Here is a 6000-nt window from a genome sequence, read left to right as displayed (position 1 = left end):
TTATTTGTTGAAGGGCGAGTACTGTGCTGAACACATACATGCACTGAATCACTTAATACTTAAAACAAATATTTCCATAAGCAATAAAGCTGAAACAGAAGTGACAAGGTGGGAAGAGGGGACGCATCATCCAAAGAAATGCTCTCTCCGATAGCATATTTTCAGGAACTGCAGCTTTCAGGAACCACGACCCATTCTTTCTCCTTTTTTAAATTTTTTAAAATTTTATAAAGTAGTTCACAACGGGTTGGAGTGATAGCACAGCGGTAGGGCATTTGCCTTGCATGCGGCCGGCCCGGACAAGCCGGGTTCGATTCCTCTGCCTCTCTTGGAGATCCCGGCAAGTTACCTAGAGCATCTAGTCCGCACGGCAAAGCCTGGCAAGCTACCCGTGATGTATTCAATATGCCAAACACAGTAACAAGTCTCACAATGGAGACGTTACTAGTGCCTGCTAGAGCAAATTGATGAACAATGGGAGGACAGTGACAGTGACAATGACAGTTCACAATATTTGATTACATTTAATATTCAAACACCAATCCCACCACCATGACACCTCCCCACCATCATATTTCAGATGTTTCCATCCCGAACCCCAATCCCTGCCCCAAAGCAGAACTAAAATAATATATTTTGTATTGTTTTTGTTATGAAAATCTGCTGAGAATGCTAGAAAAAATATCCTTAGAGGAAAGAGTATGAGGATTGCTGTATATCACCCAGGGGCCAATAAACCTTTCTATAAGAGATCACTAATATGTTGTTAAAGGTTGAGCCATGTGTGTTTTTTATGTATGTATCTGTAAAAAAAAAAAATTTCACTACCCATTCTTCAACTCTTGCCAACACCCATGTTCTCTCACTCGCCATGCTGAGCCGGTCAGAGATGCTGGGCGGGCAAGGGTGGGCAGGAAGCCCCATATTTTTCTTTGTCTTTGGAAACCTGATGGCCAAGAGGCCAGAGTTCAGCACTTGCCAAAGAGAAAGGAAGGTCATGTTCTAACTGTTGAAAACAAGCCGGGAGCAGGCTGGGAGCCAGGGAAGCCTGGCCAAAAGGGACGGGGCGAGAGAACGTTCATCATCAACTCTCATCCGAACAGTGAACACGGGCTGAATAACTCTGAGAGGAAAGGGGTCAATGACACGAGGAATGTGCTTCAGAAAGATGAGCCGGTCTTTTCCAGCCAAGTCCATGGCAACACTGAACTGTGCCAATGTCAGGATCGTGACACTCACTACCCCAGCATTTCCTCTGCTTTCTCTCACTCCTAGCTCTTCCCCCTTTATTCACTCCCTTCCTCTCCCTCCCTCTGGCCCTCGCTTCCTTTCTTCCTTCCATCTTTCCTTCCCTCCCTCCTCCCTCCTTCCTTTCCTTCTTCCCTTCTTCATGCTGTTCCTCCTTCCCTCTCTCCTTTCTTTCCTCATTCCTTCCTTTCTACCTTTCCTCCCGCCTTTTTTCCTTCCTTCCCTCCTTCCTATCTTCTTTCCTTCCTTCTCGTTCTCACTTCCTTCTGCTCTTTCTTTTTTCCTTATTCCCTCCCTTCTCACTTTCCCTACCTTCCTACTTTCCTTCCCTCCCTCCCTCCCTCCCTCCCTCCTTCCCTCCCTCCCTCCCTCCCTCCCTCCCTCCCTCCCTCCCTCCCTCCCTCCCTCCCTCCCTCCCTCCTCCCTTTCTTTCCTATCCTGAGACAGAAAGGCAATTTGTCTTTTTCTTTAATAGATACTAAATGAGCCTCTACCACAAATTAAGAAAAGATTTCTGCCCTTGGGGAGGCCATAATTTGCAAGAAAACTGAGCAACAAAGCTAGCATAACAACGGAGTAAGGACTAGGGTAGAAAGAACAGGGGTTTAGGAGCAAAACAGACAGCACCAAATTAGGGCATTGCTTCCTACTGTGTCTATGACTGTGGGCAAGGAATTGGACCACGGGAGCCAGGAGCCTGCGCTACCTTATCTGTAAAATGCGGAAAGCAGTTCTATGTACTTAATAGGGTTGTGTGGGATGATCAGATCAGGTATATAATCTATTTGAATAACAGAATCCCCTGAGCACTGCCAGGAATCACCCCAGAGCACCACAACGGGAGTAGCCCCTGAGCACCACAAGGTGTGACACTCGACATTTCTCAAATAATAAAGATCACGAATCACGACGAATCACGACCATCCTGTCATTCGTCGATTGCCTTGAGCAGGCCCCAGTAACGTCTCCTTCATCCTAGCCCTGAGATTTTTAAGAAAGTGCTATATTCAAGGCTCTTTAGGAGAATGAGACCCATCATTGTTACTGGTATTTGGCATATTGGGTATGCCACGAGGAGTTTGCCAGACTCTGCTGTGTGGGCAGGTTACATTCGGTAGCCTGCCAGTTTGTCCAAAGTAGGAATGAGATAATAAGATGTCATAATAAGATGTTGTGTGGCCTACTGGAATTCGGAGGATCTGGGTGGAGGATGCTCAGCCCCGATCCAAGTAGGCTTGGAGATCTCAGCCCCGGGACCCGCGTGCCTTTGTTCCTCTGCTGGTACCTTCATGTGTGCGGAGAGTGGTCTTAGCATGGTGGTGGCTGGTTCTAGAAGTCTTTGGCTGCTGGAACCCTGGTCGGGGCGGGGAGGAAAACTCAACCCGCTCCCCTCCAAGGAGCCCCAGCGAGGACAGCCAGGCGCGGAGGCAGGAGACTCTGTGCTGTTCTCTTCCAGGGATTACACTCAGGGACTACTCCTGGCAATGCTCACAGGGGCATATGTGGAGTTAAGGATCAAATACCCTCAGCAGCACTTTACCTCAAGGCTATCTTCCTGGCTCTGAATTTTTTTTTAATTAAAGTGAGGTGAGTTGCGGTCAGCAGAAGGTAGCAGCTACCCACGGTGGACATGGTATGGGCACAGCAGACAAGAGGGAGAACAAACTAGCCAGGCTCTGCTTCCCACTGGGACTTGACCGACCAGGTCAGAGTTCATTTGTCTCTGTCCGCCACAGCAGGGAGTAGAACTGGATCCAGAACTGAATGGGGAGCCAAGAAGCTTCATAACTGTGAAGGTGCTGGCAGTGGAGAGAGGACGCATCATGGGGAACTGATGGAGGACTGGGATGGACTCCAGGAATGAAGGGTAGATTGCTGGGGAACAACTTCCAAGCAGGTGAAAGTGGAGAGCTCAAGTGCGTGTGTGTGTGTGTGTGTGTGTGTGTGTGTGTGTGTGTGTGTGTGTGTGTGTGATGATTAAATAAATAGGACATAAAAATTGACTGTAGGGGAGGAAAACCTTTCCCTTCTTCCATCCTTGCTTCTTTGGCTGGTCTGATCATTAAAGTGACATAAACCAGATTAACGGGAGAAAGAAGCCACTTTAATTCCCTAAGTACCAGGTTCCAGACAGCCAGGTAATTGCGGCTTCTCTGTCATCCTGAGCTAAGGAGAAGGGAGGAGGACAGAGAGTGGTGGGGGAGGAAGACAATTCTCCGGAAGATGGAAGGAGTCAATTCTTGGTGAACAAATATTTGCCAAGTCAATCATCTAGGTCTTTCTGAAGCGGAAAAAAAAAAAGTAGTTCCTGTGTGACTTCTCTCCAGGACTCGGACCCTCTCACTAAGTTCTTTAAAAGAGTAAGAGGAGAAATTCAAAAGCAAACAATGATTGGAATTGGGAACGGAAGAGTCTGGGAAGGGTGTGGATGTGGGATCATGATGGTGAAATCTTGAAACACTGGTGAAGGCATAGCCTCAGAGCTCTGCAACCGCAACATGATGAAACAATGACTTCCATAGTAAGCTAGGATACCTCACTAAGAGAAAAAAAATTAATCCAAAGATCAAAAAGGAAAAAAATAACCTTTCTGACTCTGTTGGGGCAAGTTTGCCTTTGGTTCCAAACAACCCACGTACTAAGGTGACATCTTTTGGGGTTTCTGTTCCTGCTCGTGACTTCTAAGCATATATCATATATATGATATATATGACAGTCAAATCACTGTCCTCCCGTTGTTCATCAATTTGCTCGAGCGGGCCCAGTAACATCTCCATTGTGAGACTTGTTACTGTGTTTTGGCATATTGAATACATCACGAGTAGCTTGCCAGGCTTTGCCATGTGGGCGGGATACTCTTGATAGCTTGCCGGGCTCTCCAAAAGGGGCGAAGGAATCGAACCCAGCTCGGCCAGGCTGGCCGCGTGCAAGGCAAATGCCCAACCGCTGTGCTATCGCTCTAGCCCATATATAATATATATATATATATATATATATATATATATATATATATATGGTGGGCTGGAGCGATAGCACAGCGGTAGGGCGTTTGCCTTACATGCAGCCAACATGGCCGACCCGAGTTCGATTCCTCCGCCCCTCTCGGAGAGCCCGGCAAGCTACCGAGAGTATCTCGCCCGCACGGCAGAGCCTGGCAAGCTCCCCGTGACGTATTTGATATGCCAGACACAGTAACAACAAAGTCTCCAATGGAGACGTTACTGGGCCCGCTCGAGCAAATTGATGATCAACGGGAGGGCCTTTACCTTTTATATATGGTAGCACTGTTCTCCTGTTGTTTATTGATTTGCTTGAGTGGGCACCAGTAAAATCTCCATTGTGAGACTTGTTGTTACTGTTTTTAGCATATCGAATAGGCCACGGGGAGCTTGCCAGGCCCTGCCATGCGGGTGGGATACTCTCGGTACTCTTGGTAGCTTGCCGGGCTCTCCGAGCGGGATGGAAGAATCAAACCCGGATAGGCCACAGGCAAGGCAAATGCCCTACCCGCTGGGCTATCATTCCAACCCACATATGTGTGTATTTGTGTGTGTGTATTTCAGTTGTGCTTAGCACATTTGGCTTCTAATAGAAAACTGCTATCAGAACTTTTTTCCCTCTTGTAAGACAGACACTTCACCCAATAAACAACTACCTGACCCCTTCCCAACAGCTATAGGCTGCCACCATCCTGTTTTGGACATAACAGACCTTTGTTATCCCTTACAAGGCTTTTGGCTTAGAGAGCAGAAAGATCTTCAACTAATAGTATTCAAAGGGGTTCAGGAAGGGATTTGTCATGCACCGGCAAAGGAGGATCAGACACCTGGGTCTACATCTGGGTCTTTGAACCAAGCGGAATGGAACCAGAAAGATGTCAGGCTCTGCACTGATCATTAAAGTGACAGTTCAGCTCTCTCCCACTCCCCCCGGAAGAAAAGAAGCTCCCTGCACCTTAGAGTTTATATGTGACAGTTCCAGTTGCATGCAGAGACAAACTAGCTATTTCTGAATCTCAATTTGCAATCAGAGAGAGAAGGAATTCGGTCCAGCTTGTGGCAACTCTCCATCACTGTTCTAATCAACTATTACCTCTGAGAGAGCCTTCAAGTACAAATAGAGCTATGAAGGCTATGTTGAGAGAGAACATTTATCTTTGGGAAGTGAGCACATTTCAGAAAAAAAAAAGAATTTAATGAAATGATTCCTTGGGATGCAATGTTCTACATGATTGAAGCTTCAAGTGCACGTTGACAATCCACCTAGGGTTCACTACTCAAAGTCCAGTTCTATCTTCCAATACTCCGGTGCCCCCTTCTCCCCTCTGTCTGTCTGGAAGCCCCTAATTGGTCTTTTGCTCCACAATGCTGAACTTTATTCTATTGAACAAGTTAAGGAACCCTGCTGCCAGGGAGTGGCTGGGGAGAGCTGAGAAAAGTGGAAACCAGAGTTGCTTAGGGTGTTGTTAACCTAAATGGGAAGCTCTCCAGAGACCACTCAACTCAGGAGAAAGTAAAGGGCTCACCAGTCTGATCCCCTCCCCATCCAATCCTATACACTGAACACTTTATTGCTAGATTGGGGAAAGAGGGGCAAGAGTGATAGCACAACAGGTAGGGCATTTGCCTTGCACGCGGCCGACCCGGGTTCAATTCTCAGCATCCCATATGGTCCCCTGAGCACCGCCAGGAGTCATTCCTGAGTGCAGAGCCAGGAGTAACCCCTGTGCATCAATGGGTGTGACCCAAAAAG

The sequence above is a fragment of the Sorex fumeus genome, unplaced genomic scaffold (assembly GCF_029834395.1).
Source record: "Sorex fumeus unplaced genomic scaffold, SorFum_2.1 ptg000043l, whole genome shotgun sequence".
Classification (NCBI taxonomy): Eukaryota; Metazoa; Chordata; class Mammalia; order Eulipotyphla; family Soricidae; genus Sorex; species Sorex fumeus.
Note: the sequence above shows the minus strand (reverse complement) of the source record.